Source organism: Carettochelys insculpta, chromosome 2, assembly GCF_033958435.1.
Source record: "Carettochelys insculpta isolate YL-2023 chromosome 2, ASM3395843v1, whole genome shotgun sequence".
Lineage (NCBI taxonomy): Eukaryota > Metazoa > Chordata > Testudines > Carettochelyidae > Carettochelys > Carettochelys insculpta.
The window spans coordinates 208,364,029-208,379,623 of record NC_134138.1 but is presented as its reverse complement, the minus strand read 5'-3'; the positions used below and the strand labels follow the sequence as shown (position 1 = coordinate 208,379,623).

At 58.9% G+C, this 15,595-nt stretch overlaps 10 non-coding genes across 10 annotated transcripts; all 10 read left to right on the top strand.

Moving 5' to 3' along the window:
• Window positions 1–198: 198 nt before the first annotated feature.
• TRNAL-AAG (transfer RNA leucine (anticodon AAG)) lies at window positions 199–281 on the top strand. The gene has a single exon. It is a non-coding gene; the product is annotated as a tRNA-Leu (tRNA).
• A 142-nt stretch (window positions 282–423) lies between these two features.
• Window positions 424–506, top strand: TRNAL-CAG (transfer RNA leucine (anticodon CAG)). The gene has a single exon. It is a non-coding gene; the product is annotated as a tRNA-Leu (tRNA).
• A 3,183-nt stretch (window positions 507–3,689) lies between these two features.
• On the top strand, window positions 3,690–3,772 carry TRNAL-AAG (transfer RNA leucine (anticodon AAG)). Its single transcript has one exon. It is a non-coding gene; the product is annotated as a tRNA-Leu (tRNA).
• Window positions 3,773–3,914: 142 nt separating this feature from the next.
• On the top strand, window positions 3,915–3,997 carry TRNAL-CAG (transfer RNA leucine (anticodon CAG)). Its single transcript has one exon. It is a non-coding gene; the product is annotated as a tRNA-Leu (tRNA).
• A 3,183-nt stretch (window positions 3,998–7,180) lies between these two features.
• Window positions 7,181–7,263, top strand: TRNAL-AAG (transfer RNA leucine (anticodon AAG)). The gene has a single exon. It is a non-coding gene; the product is annotated as a tRNA-Leu (tRNA).
• Window positions 7,264–7,405: 142 nt separating this feature from the next.
• TRNAL-CAG (transfer RNA leucine (anticodon CAG)) lies at window positions 7,406–7,488 on the top strand. Its single transcript has one exon. It is a non-coding gene; the product is annotated as a tRNA-Leu (tRNA).
• A 3,183-nt stretch (window positions 7,489–10,671) lies between these two features.
• On the top strand, window positions 10,672–10,754 carry TRNAL-AAG (transfer RNA leucine (anticodon AAG)). Its single transcript has one exon. It is a non-coding gene; the product is annotated as a tRNA-Leu (tRNA).
• A 142-nt stretch (window positions 10,755–10,896) lies between these two features.
• On the top strand, window positions 10,897–10,979 carry TRNAL-CAG (transfer RNA leucine (anticodon CAG)). Its single transcript has one exon. It is a non-coding gene; the product is annotated as a tRNA-Leu (tRNA).
• A 3,183-nt stretch (window positions 10,980–14,162) lies between these two features.
• On the top strand, window positions 14,163–14,245 carry TRNAL-AAG (transfer RNA leucine (anticodon AAG)). Its single transcript has one exon. It is a non-coding gene; the product is annotated as a tRNA-Leu (tRNA).
• A 142-nt stretch (window positions 14,246–14,387) lies between these two features.
• TRNAL-CAG (transfer RNA leucine (anticodon CAG)) lies at window positions 14,388–14,470 on the top strand. Its single transcript has one exon. It is a non-coding gene; the product is annotated as a tRNA-Leu (tRNA).
• The last annotated feature ends 1,125 nt before the right edge of the window (window positions 14,471–15,595 follow it).

Genomic DNA, 15,595 nt, shown 5'->3' with positions numbered 1-15,595 from the left:
GCTTTTGTTGCTCGGGGGCAGGGAGGCTCCCTGCTCTTTTGCGTCAGTTGGTTTCAGGGGTTTCCTGTTGATCTGCTGGCAGGAGTTTTCCCGCCCCCCGGGGCCTGGTTGGGAAAGCAGGCCACCTGCTGGCGGGGGCCATGTCCCCCTGCCACCGCCAGCGGCGGGCAGAAAAGAAGGGGAGGGGCCCTTCTGGCCGTCAGGGTGGCCGAGCGGTCTAAGGCGCTGCGTTAAGGTCGCAGTCTCCCCTGGAGGCGTGGGTTCGAATCCCACCCCTGGCAGGCGGCTGACTTTTTCAGGGACCACCGTCTCCTCTTGGCAGCCAGGGCTGGAGCTTTTGTTGGCAGCAGCGGCCCTGACTCCCAGTGGGCCGGAGTGCTGCCTCTCTGCCCACAGGTAGCTGAGGGAGGAGCCCAGCCGGCCGTCAGGGTGGCCGAGCGGTCCAAGGCGCTGCGTTCAGGTCGCAGTCTCTCCTGGAGGCGTGGGTTCGAATCCCACCCCTGACAGGCGTGGGCGCTCCCGTGAAGGCCAGCGGTCCTTTGGAGGTGGTGCCTCTTCTCTTCTCTTCTCTTCCCGCCCCAAAAGGCGGGCTGCCCTGGTGTGCCCAATTGGCCGGCGGGGAGGGAAGGGCACAGCAATGAGAAAATCCACAGGAGACTCTTTGCTACAGGCTGTGGGATTTTCCACCCCACTGGGTGCAGCACATGCTGCGGGGGAACAGGGCACATTCGGAGGACCCCCGCCTCCCTCAAGCAAAACAGGCCCTTGGCTGACCTCTTACGGAGGTGATGGCAAGATGCTTTGGGCCACAACCCCACAGCAGGAGAGGCCGACGAGGCCGCCCTTCGGCTCGGTGCGTGCCGAGCCCTTGTCCCTTGGGTTGCGGCCCAATTGCCGGGAGCTTCTTCGAAACATCCACAACTGGCCCCAGGACGAGCAACTGACGGGAGCCTTCAAGTGATTGCAAATGGCACGGGTGCCCTCTGCCTACCGAGACGTGCGCTGGAGCCTCTTTCCTGGGAAATGCCCGGGCGGCACGTGCCCCGCAGCAGGGGATGCCGGGCCCTGTCAGGCCGGGGAACCGTTTGAAAAGAGGGACCGCTTTCTGGAGGATCGGTACTTTACTCGGCAGCCCTCGGGGCTTCACGCTACGCCCTGGCGAGTGCCACAGTCGGTCAGAGAAGATTCTTTCCAGCTAACCTGCGGTCTCGCGGGAAACCCATCGCTGGATCCATGCCGTAGAGCCGCTGTCGAGAGCGTCTTCAGCACCGACGGCACTTCTCCCTCACAGTAGCTCAGCGGCCTCGTGCTGCCGTTAAACGGCTGGCCACGCTGGAAAAGGAAACGGTTTGTTCCTCGCTGCGTCTGGGACCAGGAGGGGCCTGGATTCCATCCAGATGGCCTTTCTGTCTTTCCTGGTGGGGAGGGGATTTTCTGGGGGGGAGCGCAGAGAAGTTGGACTCCATCTTTCGGGCTCCCCCAGGGGCATTGTTGGAATTTCCACAAACTGCTTGTTTTTCATCACCGGTGCTAGTTCCAACCCCTGCTTTTGCGGCCTTCTCCTGCTGCGCTTTTCCCGTCTCTGCTTTCTGGATTGCTTTCTACCCTGGGGGTTCCTACCAGGTGTGAGACGCTGAAAATCGGACCAACAAGGTTTGGGACCAGGATGGGCCGAGCTTTGGCGCGGCTTGTCTTTCTCTCCTGGTGGAGAGAGGCTTTTCGGGGATGCCTGGGACAAGTTGGGCTGCGTGTTTAGGGCCCAAGACGTGTCGCTTGCTTGAGCTGACATTTCTTCTTGCCTTCCCCTTCGCAGTAGCATTGCTGGATGAGTCCTTTTTGGCCATGCTAGTTCTGCCTCTTCTCATCTCTTGCCCTGTTCTGGGCTCTTTTCAACTAGCGCTCTTTGAACGTTTAGAAGGAGCACGTTAGGGGTGGAGCGCTGCCTGCTGCCAGAAGTGACTAGCTGCCAGTGGCCTCCCTGGACAGAGCCACCTCCTCCTCCCTGCCCGCCCCGGATCGCTCAGAAAGCTCTTGATGCAGGCTGCAGCCGGGGGACTAAGCTGCCATCTGAAAAGTCTTTGCAGTACGTCCTCTCTTCGCGTGGGTCAGCAGCCCTTCCGGGCTGCGTTTGCGTAGCAGATGCGCTCCTGAAGCGATGAGCTGGGTTCGAGACGGGAGAGCGCAGGCAAAATGGAGGAGGGTCAGGGTCCCCTTAGCCTACAAGCATGGAACACTAGAACTGGAAGGGACCTCCAGAGGGCATCGGGTCCAGTTCCTTGCCCTCTTGGCAGGACCGACCACCCTTGTCAGGTGTCTAAGGCCTGAAATCCTAGTTACCTTTGGGAAATGAGGTCCTTTATTCCAACGTTGGGGTATTTTTTTTGTTTCTGAGCCCCTTGGGACTTAAAGGCCAACCCTGCAAACCTTGCAAAGCCAAAACAAGGCCTTACTTTGGACAATCTCTTCAAACAAGTGACAACAAATTGCATGGTTCCTAATGCGTAATGTGCGTGCAAATTGCACTTGGTAGCCTTGCTCACGTGAAGGGAAATCCATTCTTTCTTCCTGTCTGGGAGCACGTTCAAAATGGAGAAGCACACGAGTGGGTCGCCTCTGCGTGGTCCTTCTTCCTTTCTACGGCGGAGGAGGGAGCCATTCCGCTTCTGGCAGTCTCCCAGGCTGTTGCTTCAGATGGGGATTGCAGTCTGATGAGGCCCTTTGCCTGTTAAGCGCAGCTTCAGCTGACGACGAGGTCGCCACGCCTCTTCAAGTGGTCTCCCGGAACCAACTTCAACTCCAAGCACAGGGCCGCCCCTGACAACTTCACATCCACAAATGATACAGATCTAGCAGCAGCAGCAGCAACAAGACATTCCGTGAATGACCAGCTCTCATGAGACCCCTCATCTGGCCCACTTGGCACAGCGTTAGGTCGAAGCTTTGGACCGTGGTTACAGCAATGGTTCTGCTAGTCGTTGTCAAATCCAAGAACATCACAGAGGGCTGATCCCCAGGCTGATTCCAACGAGGCTCAGGAAAGCAACAATGCCTCAAAGACGTCCCAGGCTCAGAATCCCAACGGACACAGTCAGTGAAATCACCTGAAAGAGAAGACAAATGCAGAGCAACAGTCAAGCCAAGTCACTCACCCCAAAGGAACTTACTCACGCCTGGTTCGTTCAGCAGGGGGCTCTCCTTCTCAAACTGCCCCGTTTGCATGCGCTCGAGTGTCCGTTTGGGCTGCATTCTTTGCTGCCTGCTCTTGCGTGGCTCTCCCCGTGCTGTTTTCTTCCAGCGTGGCCATTTTCAGAAAGAAAAGGGGAAAAGGCCAGCAGTACGCTGGCGTGAGGCGCGCCGCTGCCTTTTGAATTCCACTGACTGCCACCCAGGAGAAAAACTTGCCAGCTGGGTGGGGCTGAATGAGTGGTCCAGAGCGCTGCCTTGTGGGGAGGTGTGGCTTCCCAATGCCACTCCTGAAAGTGGGCTGTCGGGCTTTTGTTGCTCGGGGGCAGGGAGGCTCCCTGCTCTTTTGCGTCAGTTGGTTTCAGGGGTTTCCTGTTGATCTGCTGGCAGGAGTTTTCCCGCCCCCCGGGGCCTGGTTGGGAAAGCAGGCCACCTGCTGGCGGGGGCCATGTCCCCCTGCCACCGCCAGCGGCGGGCAGAAAAGAAGGGGAGGGGCCCTTCTGGCCGTCAGGGTGGCCGAGCGGTCTAAGGCGCTGCGTTAAGGTCGCAGTCTCCCCTGGAGGCGTGGGTTCGAATCCCACCCCTGGCAGGCGGCTGACTTTTTCAGGGACCACCGTCTCCTCTTGGCAGCCAGGGCTGGAGCTTTTGTTGGCAGCAGCGGCCCTGACTCCCAGTGGGCCGGAGTGCTGCCTCTCTGCCCACAGGTAGCTGAGGGAGGAGCCCAGCCGGCCGTCAGGGTGGCCGAGCGGTCCAAGGCGCTGCGTTCAGGTCGCAGTCTCTCCTGGAGGCGTGGGTTCGAATCCCACCCCTGACAGGCGTGGGCGCTCCCGTGAAGGCCAGCGGTCCTTTGGAGGTGGTGCCTCTTCTCTTCTCTTCTCTTCCCGCCCCAAAAGGCGGGCTGCCCTGGTGTGCCCAATTGGCCGGCGGGGAGGGAAGGGCACAGCAATGAGAAAATCCACAGGAGACTCTTTGCTACAGGCTGTGGGATTTTCCACCCCACTGGGTGCAGCACATGCTGCGGGGGAACAGGGCACATTCGGAGGACCCCCGCCTCCCTCAAGCAAAACAGGCCCTTGGCTGACCTCTTACGGAGGTGATGGCAAGATGCTTTGGGCCACAACCCCACAGCAGGAGAGGCCGACGAGGCCGCCCTTCGGCTCGGTGCGTGCCGAGCCCTTGTCCCTTGGGTTGCGGCCCAATTGCCGGGAGCTTCTTCGAAACATCCACAACTGGCCCCAGGACGAGCAACTGACGGGAGCCTTCAAGTGATTGCAAATGGCACGGGTGCCCTCTGCCTACCGAGACGTGCGCTGGAGCCTCTTTCCTGGGAAATGCCCGGGCGGCACGTGCCCCGCAGCAGGGGATGCCGGGCCCTGTCAGGCCGGGGAACCGTTTGAAAAGAGGGACCGCTTTCTGGAGGATCGGTACTTTACTCGGCAGCCCTCGGGGCTTCACGCTACGCCCTGGCGAGTGCCACAGTCGGTCAGAGAAGATTCTTTCCAGCTAACCTGCGGTCTCGCGGGAAACCCATCGCTGGATCCATGCCGTAGAGCCGCTGTCGAGAGCGTCTTCAGCACCGACGGCACTTCTCCCTCACAGTAGCTCAGCGGCCTCGTGCTGCCGTTAAACGGCTGGCCACGCTGGAAAAGGAAACGGTTTGTTCCTCGCTGCGTCTGGGACCAGGAGGGGCCTGGATTCCATCCAGATGGCCTTTCTGTCTTTCCTGGTGGGGAGGGGATTTTCTGGGGGGGAGCGCAGAGAAGTTGGACTCCATCTTTCGGGCTCCCCCAGGGGCATTGTTGGAATTTCCACAAACTGCTTGTTTTTCATCACCGGTGCTAGTTCCAACCCCTGCTTTTGCGGCCTTCTCCTGCTGCGCTTTTCCCGTCTCTGCTTTCTGGATTGCTTTCTACCCTGGGGGTTCCTACCAGGTGTGAGACGCTGAAAATCGGACCAACAAGGTTTGGGACCAGGATGGGCCGAGCTTTGGCGCGGCTTGTCTTTCTCTCCTGGTGGAGAGAGGCTTTTCGGGGATGCCTGGGACAAGTTGGGCTGCGTGTTTAGGGCCCAAGACGTGTCGCTTGCTTGAGCTGACATTTCTTCTTGCCTTCCCCTTCGCAGTAGCATTGCTGGATGAGTCCTTTTTGGCCATGCTAGTTCTGCCTCTTCTCATCTCTTGCCCTGTTCTGGGCTCTTTTCAACTAGCGCTCTTTGAACGTTTAGAAGGAGCACGTTAGGGGTGGAGCGCTGCCTGCTGCCAGAAGTGACTAGCTGCCAGTGGCCTCCCTGGACAGAGCCACCTCCTCCTCCCTGCCCGCCCCGGATCGCTCAGAAAGCTCTTGATGCAGGCTGCAGCCGGGGGACTAAGCTGCCATCTGAAAAGTCTTTGCAGTACGTCCTCTCTTCGCGTGGGTCAGCAGCCCTTCCGGGCTGCGTTTGCGTAGCAGATGCGCTCCTGAAGCGATGAGCTGGGTTCGAGACGGGAGAGCGCAGGCAAAATGGAGGAGGGTCAGGGTCCCCTTAGCCTACAAGCATGGAACACTAGAACTGGAAGGGACCTCCAGAGGGCATCGGGTCCAGTTCCTTGCCCTCTTGGCAGGACCGACCACCCTTGTCAGGTGTCTAAGGCCTGAAATCCTAGTTACCTTTGGGAAATGAGGTCCTTTATTCCAACGTTGGGGTATTTTTTTTGTTTCTGAGCCCCTTGGGACTTAAAGGCCAACCCTGCAAACCTTGCAAAGCCAAAACAAGGCCTTACTTTGGACAATCTCTTCAAACAAGTGACAACAAATTGCATGGTTCCTAATGCGTAATGTGCGTGCAAATTGCACTTGGTAGCCTTGCTCACGTGAAGGGAAATCCATTCTTTCTTCCTGTCTGGGAGCACGTTCAAAATGGAGAAGCACACGAGTGGGTCGCCTCTGCGTGGTCCTTCTTCCTTTCTACGGCGGAGGAGGGAGCCATTCCGCTTCTGGCAGTCTCCCAGGCTGTTGCTTCAGATGGGGATTGCAGTCTGATGAGGCCCTTTGCCTGTTAAGCGCAGCTTCAGCTGACGACGAGGTCGCCACGCCTCTTCAAGTGGTCTCCCGGAACCAACTTCAACTCCAAGCACAGGGCCGCCCCTGACAACTTCACATCCACAAATGATACAGATCTAGCAGCAGCAGCAGCAACAAGACATTCCGTGAATGACCAGCTCTCATGAGACCCCTCATCTGGCCCACTTGGCACAGCGTTAGGTCGAAGCTTTGGACCGTGGTTACAGCAATGGTTCTGCTAGTCGTTGTCAAATCCAAGAACATCACAGAGGGCTGATCCCCAGGCTGATTCCAACGAGGCTCAGGAAAGCAACAATGCCTCAAAGACGTCCCAGGCTCAGAATCCCAACGGACACAGTCAGTGAAATCACCTGAAAGAGAAGACAAATGCAGAGCAACAGTCAAGCCAAGTCACTCACCCCAAAGGAACTTACTCACGCCTGGTTCGTTCAGCAGGGGGCTCTCCTTCTCAAACTGCCCCGTTTGCATGCGCTCGAGTGTCCGTTTGGGCTGCATTCTTTGCTGCCTGCTCTTGCGTGGCTCTCCCCGTGCTGTTTTCTTCCAGCGTGGCCATTTTCAGAAAGAAAAGGGGAAAAGGCCAGCAGTACGCTGGCGTGAGGCGCGCCGCTGCCTTTTGAATTCCACTGACTGCCACCCAGGAGAAAAACTTGCCAGCTGGGTGGGGCTGAATGAGTGGTCCAGAGCGCTGCCTTGTGGGGAGGTGTGGCTTCCCAATGCCACTCCTGAAAGTGGGCTGTCGGGCTTTTGTTGCTCGGGGGCAGGGAGGCTCCCTGCTCTTTTGCGTCAGTTGGTTTCAGGGGTTTCCTGTTGATCTGCTGGCAGGAGTTTTCCCGCCCCCCGGGGCCTGGTTGGGAAAGCAGGCCACCTGCTGGCGGGGGCCATGTCCCCCTGCCACCGCCAGCGGCGGGCAGAAAAGAAGGGGAGGGGCCCTTCTGGCCGTCAGGGTGGCCGAGCGGTCTAAGGCGCTGCGTTAAGGTCGCAGTCTCCCCTGGAGGCGTGGGTTCGAATCCCACCCCTGGCAGGCGGCTGACTTTTTCAGGGACCACCGTCTCCTCTTGGCAGCCAGGGCTGGAGCTTTTGTTGGCAGCAGCGGCCCTGACTCCCAGTGGGCCGGAGTGCTGCCTCTCTGCCCACAGGTAGCTGAGGGAGGAGCCCAGCCGGCCGTCAGGGTGGCCGAGCGGTCCAAGGCGCTGCGTTCAGGTCGCAGTCTCTCCTGGAGGCGTGGGTTCGAATCCCACCCCTGACAGGCGTGGGCGCTCCCGTGAAGGCCAGCGGTCCTTTGGAGGTGGTGCCTCTTCTCTTCTCTTCTCTTCCCGCCCCAAAAGGCGGGCTGCCCTGGTGTGCCCAATTGGCCGGCGGGGAGGGAAGGGCACAGCAATGAGAAAATCCACAGGAGACTCTTTGCTACAGGCTGTGGGATTTTCCACCCCACTGGGTGCAGCACATGCTGCGGGGGAACAGGGCACATTCGGAGGACCCCCGCCTCCCTCAAGCAAAACAGGCCCTTGGCTGACCTCTTACGGAGGTGATGGCAAGATGCTTTGGGCCACAACCCCACAGCAGGAGAGGCCGACGAGGCCGCCCTTCGGCTCGGTGCGTGCCGAGCCCTTGTCCCTTGGGTTGCGGCCCAATTGCCGGGAGCTTCTTCGAAACATCCACAACTGGCCCCAGGACGAGCAACTGACGGGAGCCTTCAAGTGATTGCAAATGGCACGGGTGCCCTCTGCCTACCGAGACGTGCGCTGGAGCCTCTTTCCTGGGAAATGCCCGGGCGGCACGTGCCCCGCAGCAGGGGATGCCGGGCCCTGTCAGGCCGGGGAACCGTTTGAAAAGAGGGACCGCTTTCTGGAGGATCGGTACTTTACTCGGCAGCCCTCGGGGCTTCACGCTACGCCCTGGCGAGTGCCACAGTCGGTCAGAGAAGATTCTTTCCAGCTAACCTGCGGTCTCGCGGGAAACCCATCGCTGGATCCATGCCGTAGAGCCGCTGTCGAGAGCATCTTCAGCACCGACGGCACTTCTCCCTCACAGTAGCTCAGCGGCCTCGTGCTGCCGTTAAACGGCTGGCCACGCTGGAAAAGGAAACGGTTTGTTCCTCGCTGCGTCTGGGACCAGGAGGGGCCTGGATTCCATCCAGATGGCCTTTCTGTCTTTCCTGGTGGGGAGGGGATTTTCTGGGGGGGAGCGCAGAGAAGTTGGACTCCATCTTTCGGGCTCCCCCAGGGGCATTGTTGGAATTTCCACAAACTGCTTGTTTTTCATCACCGGTGCTAGTTCCAACCCCTGCTTTTGCGGCCTTCTCCTGCTGCGCTTTTCCCGTCTCTGCTTTCTGGATTGCTTTCTACCCTGGGGGTTCCTACCAGGTGTGAGACGCTGAAAATCGGACCAACAAGGTTTGGGACCAGGATGGGCCGAGCTTTGGCGCGGCTTGTCTTTCTCTCCTGGTGGAGAGAGGCTTTTCGGGGATGCCTGGGACAAGTTGGGCTGCGTGTTTAGGGCCCAAGACGTGTCGCTTGCTTGAGCTGACATTTCTTCTTGCCTTCCCCTTCGCAGTAGCATTGCTGGATGAGTCCTTTTTGGCCATGCTAGTTCTGCCTCTTCTCATCTCTTGCCCTGTTCTGGGCTCTTTTCAACTAGCGCTCTTTGAACGTTTAGAAGGAGCACGTTAGGGGTGGAGCGCTGCCTGCTGCCAGAAGTGACTAGCTGCCAGTGGCCTCCCTGGACAGAGCCACCTCCTCCTCCCTGCCCGCCCCGGATCGCTCAGAAAGCTCTTGATGCAGGCTGCAGCCGGGGGACTAAGCTGCCATCTGAAAAGTCTTTGCAGTACGTCCTCTCTTCGCGTGGGTCAGCAGCCCTTCCGGGCTGCGTTTGCGTAGCAGATGCGCTCCTGAAGCGATGAGCTGGGTTCGAGACGGGAGAGCGCAGGCAAAATGGAGGAGGGTCAGGGTCCCCTTAGCCTACAAGCATGGAACACTAGAACTGGAAGGGACCTCCAGAGGGCATCGGGTCCAGTTCCTTGCCCTCTTGGCAGGACCGACCACCCTTGTCAGGTGTCTAAGGCCTGAAATCCTAGTTACCTTTGGGAAATGAGGTCCTTTATTCCAACGTTGGGGTATTTTTTTTGTTTCTGAGCCCCTTGGGACTTAAAGGCCAACCCTGCAAACCTTGCAAAGCCAAAACAAGGCCTTACTTTGGACAATCTCTTCAAACAAGTGACAACAAATTGCATGGTTCCTAATGCGTAATGTGCGTGCAAATTGCACTTGGTAGCCTTGCTCACGTGAAGGGAAATCCATTCTTTCTTCCTGTCTGGGAGCACGTTCAAAATGGAGAAGCACACGAGTGGGTCGCCTCTGCGTGGTCCTTCTTCCTTTCTACGGCGGAGGAGGGAGCCATTCCGCTTCTGGCAGTCTCCCAGGCTGTTGCTTCAGATGGGGATTGCAGTCTGATGAGGCCCTTTGCCTGTTAAGCGCAGCTTCAGCTGACGACGAGGTCGCCACGCCTCTTCAAGTGGTCTCCCGGAACCAACTTCAACTCCAAGCACAGGGCCGCCCCTGACAACTTCACATCCACAAATGATACAGATCTAGCAGCAGCAGCAGCAACAAGACATTCCGTGAATGACCAGCTCTCATGAGACCCCCCATCTGGCCCACTTGGCACAGCGTTAGGTCGAAGCTTTGGACCGTGGTTACAGCAATGGTTCTGCTAGTCGTTGTCAAATCCAAGAACATCACAGAGGGCTGATCCCCAGGCTGATTCCAACGAGGCTCAGGAAAGCAACAATGCCTCAAAGACGTCCCAGGCTCAGAATCCCAACGGACACAGTCAGTGAAATCACCTGAAAGAGAAGACAAATGCAGAGCAACAGTCAAGCCAAGTCACTCACCCCAAAGGAACTTACTCACGCCTGGTTCGTTCAGCAGGGGGCTCTCCTTCTCAAACTCCCCCGTTTGCATGCGCTCGAGTGTCCGTTTGGGCTGCATTCTTTGCTGCCTGCTCTTGCGTGGCTCTCCCCGTGCTGTTTTCTTCCAGCGTGGCCATTTTCAGAAAGAAAAGGGGAAAAGGCCAGCAGTACGCTGGCGTGAGGCGCGCCGCTGCCTTTTGAATTCCACTGACTGCCACCCAGGAGAAAAACTTGCCAGCTGGGTGGGGCTGAATGAGTGGTCCAGAGCGCTGCCTTGTGGGGAGGTGTGGCTTCCCAATGCCACTCCTGAAAGTGGGCTGTCGGGCTTTTGTTGCTCGGGGGCAGGGAGGCTCCCTGCTCTTTTGCGTCAGTTGGTTTCAGGGGTTTCCTGTTGATCTGCTGGCAGGAGTTTTCCCGCCCCCCGGGGCCTGGTTGGGAAAGCAGGCCACCTGCTGGCGGGGGCCATGTCCCCCTGCCACCGCCAGCGGCGGGCAGAAAAGAAGGGGAGGGGCCCTTCTGGCCGTCAGGGTGGCCGAGCGGTCTAAGGCGCTGCGTTAAGGTCGCAGTCTCCCCTGGAGGCGTGGGTTCGAATCCCACCCCTGGCAGGTGGCTGACTTTTTCAGGGACCACCGTCTCCTCTTGGCAGCCAGGGCTGGAGCTTTTGTTGGCAGCAGCGGCCCTGACTCCCAGTGGGCCGGAGTGCTGCCTCTCTGCCCACAGGTAGCTGAGGGAGGAGCCCAGCCGGCCGTCAGGGTGGCCGAGCGGTCCAAGGCGCTGCGTTCAGGTCGCAGTCTCTCCTGGAGGCGTGGGTTCGAATCCCACCCCTGACAGGCGTGGGCGCTCCCGTGAAGGCCAGCGGTCCTTTGGAGGTGGTGCCTCTTCTCTTCTCTTCTCTTCCCGCCCCAAAAGGCAGGCTGCCCTGGTGTGCCCAATTGGCCGGCGGGGAGGGAAGGGCACAGCAATGAGAAAATCCACAGGAGACTCTTTGCTACAGGCTGTGGGATTTTCCACCCCACTGGGTGCAGCACATGCTGCGGGGGAACAGGGCACATTCGGAGGACCCCCGCCTCCCTCAAGCAAAACAGGCCCTTGGCTGACCTCTTACGGAGGTGATGGCAAGATGCTTTGGGCCACAACCCCACAGCAGGAGAGGCCGACGAGGCCGCCCTTCGGCTCGGTGCGTGCCGAGCCCTTGTCCCTTGGGTTGCGGCCCAATTGCCGGGAGCTTCTTCGAAACATCCACAACTGGCCCCAGGACGAGCAACTGACGGGAGCCTTCAAGTGATTGCAAATGGCACGGGTGCCCTCTGCCTACCGAGACGTGCGCTGGAGCCTCTTTCCTGGGAAATGCCCGGGCGGCACGTGCCCCGCAGCAGGGGATGCCGGGCCCTGTCAGGCCGGGGAACCGTTTGAAAAGAGGGACCGCTTTCTGGAGGATCGGTACTTTACTCGGCAGCCCTCGGGGCTTCACGCTACGCCCTGGCGAGTGCCACAGTCGGTCAGAGAAGATTCTTTCCAGCTAACCTGCGGTCTCGCGGGAAACCCATCGCTGGATCCATGCCGTAGAGCCGCTGTCGAGAGCGTCTTCAGCACCGACGGCACTTCTCCCTCACAGTAGCTCAGCGGCCTCGTGCTGCCGTTAAACGGCTGGCCACGCTGGAAAAGGAAACGGTTTGTTCCTCGCTGCGTCTGGGACCAGGAGGGGCCTGGATTCCATCCAGATGGCCTTTCTGTCTTTCCTGGTGGGGAGGGGATTTTCTGGGGGGGAGCGCAGAGAAGTTGGACTCCATCTTTCGGGCTCCCCCAGGGGCATTGTTGGAATTTCCACAAACTGCTTGTTTTTCATCACCGGTGCTAGTTCCAACCCCTGCTTTTGCGGCCTTCTCCTGCTGCGCTTTTCCCGTCTCTGCTTTCTGGATTGCTTTCTACCCTGGGGGTTCCTACCAGGTGTGAGACGCTGAAAATCGGACCAACAAGGTTTGGGACCAGGATGGGCCGAGCTTTGGCGCGGCTTGTCTTTCTCTCCTGGTGGAGAGAGGCTTTTCGGGGATGCCTGGGACAAGTTGGGCTGCGTGTTTAGGGCCCAAGACGTGTCGCTTGCTTGAGCTGACATTTCTTCTTGCCTTCCCCTTCGCAGTAGCATTGCTGGATGAGTCCTTTTTGGCCATGCTAGTTCTGCCTCTTCTCATCTCTTGCCCTGTTCTGGGCTCTTTTCAACTAGCGCTCTTTGAACGTTTAGAAGGAGCACGTTAGGGGTGGAGCGCTGCCTGCTGCCAGAAGTGACTAGCTGCCAGTGGCCTCCCTGGACAGAGCCACCTCCTCCTCCCTGCCCGCCCCGGATCGCTCAGAAAGCTCTTGATGCAGGCTGCAGCCGGGGGACTAAGCTGCCATCTGAAAAGTCTTTGCAGTACGTCCTCTCTTCGCGTGGGTCAGCAGCCCTTCCGGGCTGCGTTTGCGTAGCAGATGCGCTCCTGAAGCGATGAGCTGGGTTCGAGACGGGAGAGCGCAGGCAAAATGGAGGAGGGTCAGGGTCCCCTTAGCCTACAAGCATGGAACACTAGAACTGGAAGGGACCTCCAGAGGGCATCGGGTCCAGTTCCTTGCCCTCTTGGCAGGACCGACCACCCTTGTCAGGTGTCTAAGGCCTGAAATCCTAGTTACCTTTGGGAAATGAGGTCCTTTATTCCAACGTTGGGGTATTTTTTTTGTTTCTGAGCCCCTTGGGACTTAAAGGCCAACCCTGCAAACCTTGCAAAGCCAAAACAAGGCCTTACTTTGGACAATCTCTTCAAACAAGTGACAACAAATTGCATGGTTCCTAATGCGTAATGTGCGTGCAAATTGCACTTGGTAGCCTTGCTCACGTGAAGGGAAATCCATTCTTTCTTCCTGTCTGGGAGCACGTTCAAAATGGAGAAGCACACGAGTGGGTCGCCTCTGCGTGGTCCTTCTTCCTTTCTACGGCGGAGGAGGGAGCCATTCCGCTTCTGGCAGTCTCCCAGGCTGTTGCTTCAGATGGGGATTGCAGTCTGATGAGGCCCTTTGCCTGTTAAGCGCAGCTTCAGCTGACGACGAGGTCGCCACGCCTCTTCAAGTGGTCTCCCGGAACCAACTTCAACTCCAAGCACAGGGCCGCCCCTGACAACTTCACATCCACAAATGATACAGATCTAGCAGCAGCAGCAGCAACAAGACATTCCGTGAATGACCAGCTCTCATGAGACCCCCCATCTGGCCCACTTGGCACAGCGTTAGGTCGAAGCTTTGGACCGTGGTTACAGCAATGGTTCTGCTAGTCGTTGTCAAATCCAAGAACATCACAGAGGGCTGATCCCCAGGCTGATTCCAACGAGGCTCAGGAAAGCAACAATGCCTCAAAGACGTCCCAGGCTCAGAATCCCAACGGACACAGTCAGTGAAATCACCTGAAAGAGAAGACAAATGCAGAGCAACAGTCAAGCCAAGTCACTCACCCCAAAGGAACTTACTCACGCCTGGTTCGTTCAGCAGGGGGCTCTCCTTCTCAAACTCCCCCGTTTGCATGCGCTCGAGTGTCCGTTTGGGCTGCATTCTTTGCTGCCTGCTCTTGCGTGGCTCTCCCCGTGCTGTTTTCTTCCAGCGTGGCCATTTTCAGAAAGAAAAGGGGAAAAGGCCAGCAGTACGCTGGCGTGAGGCGCGCCGCTGCCTTTTGAATTCCACTGACTGCCACCCAGGAGAAAAACTTGCCAGCTGGGTGGGGCTGAATGAGTGGTCCAGAGCGCTGCCTTGTGGGGAGGTGTGGCTTCCCAATGCCACTCCTGAAAGTGGGCTGTCGGGCTTTTGTTGCTCGGGGGCAGGGAGGCTCCCTGCTCTTTTGCGTCAGTTGGTTTCAGGGGTTTCCTGTTGATCTGCTGGCAGGAGTTTTCCCGCCCCCCGGGGCCTGGTTGGGAAAGCAGGCCACCTGCTGGCGGGGGCCATGTCCCCCTGCCACCGCCAGCGGCGGGCAGAAAAGAAGGGGAGGGGCCCTTCTGGCCGTCAGGGTGGCCGAGCGGTCTAAGGCGCTGCGTTAAGGTCGCAGTCTCCCCTGGAGGCGTGGGTTCGAATCCCACCCCTGGCAGGCGGCTGACTTTTTCAGGGACCACCGTCTCCTCTTGGCAGCCAGGGCTGGAGCTTTTGTTGGCAGCAGCGGCCCTGACTCCCAGTGGGCCGGAGTGCTGCCTCTCTGCCCACAGGTAGCTGAGGGAGGAGCCCAGCCGGCCGTCAGGGTGGCCGAGCGGTCCAAGGCGCTGCGTTCAGGTCGCAGTCTCTCCTGGAGGCGTGGGTTCGAATCCCACCCCTGACAGGCGTGGGCGCTCCCGTGAAGGCCAGCGGTCCTTTGGAGGTGGTGCCTCTTCTCTTCTCTTCTCTTCCCGCCCCAAAAGGCGGGCTGCCCTGGTGTGCCCAATTGGCCGGCGGGGAGGGAAGGGCACAGCAATGAGAAAATCCACAGGAGACTCTTTGCTACAGGCTGTGGGATTTTCCACCCCACTGGGTGCAGCACATGCTGCGGGGGAACAGGGCACATTCGGAGGACCCCCGCCTCCCTCAAGCAAAACAGGCCCTTGGCTGACCTCTTACGGAGGTGATGGCAAGATGCTTTGGGCCACAACCCCACAGCAGGAGAGGCCGACGAGGCCGCCCTTCGGCTCGGTGCGTGCCGAGCCCTTGTCCCTTGGGTTGCGGCCCAATTGCCGGGAGCTTCTTCGAAACATCCACAACTGGCCCCAGGACGAGCAACTGACGGGAGCCTTCAAGTGATTGCAAATGGCACGGGTGCCCTCTGCCTACCGAGACGTGCGCTGGAGCCTCTTTCCTGGGAAATGCCCGGGCGGCACGTGCCCCGCAGCAGGGGATGCCGGGCCCTGTCAGGCCGGGGAACCGTTTGAAAAGAGGGACCGCTTTCTGGAGGATCGGTACTTTACTCGGCAGCCCTCGGGGCTTCACGCTACGCCCTGGCGAGTGCCACAGTCGGTCAGAGAAGATTCTTTCCAGCTAACCTGCGGTCTCGCGGGAAACCCATCGCTGGATCCATGCCGTAGAGCCGCTGTCGAGAGCGTCTTCAGCACCGACGGCACTTCTCCCTCACAGTAGCTCAGCGGCCTCGTGCTGCCGTTAAACGGCTGGCCACGCTGGAAAAGGAAACGGTTTGTTCCTCGCTGCGTCTGGGACCAGGAGGGGCCTGGATTCCATCCAGATGGCCTTTCTGTCTTTCCTGGTGGGGAGGGGATTTTCTGGGGGGGAGCGCAGAGAAGTTGGACTCCATCTTTCGGGCTCCCCCAGGGGCATTGTTGGAATTTCCACAAACTGCTTGTTTTTCATCACCGGTGCTAGTTCCAACCCCTGCTTTTGCGGCCTTCTCCTGCTGCGCTTTTCCCGTCTCTGCTTTCTGGATTGCTTTCTACCCTGGGGGTTCCTACCAGGTGTGAGA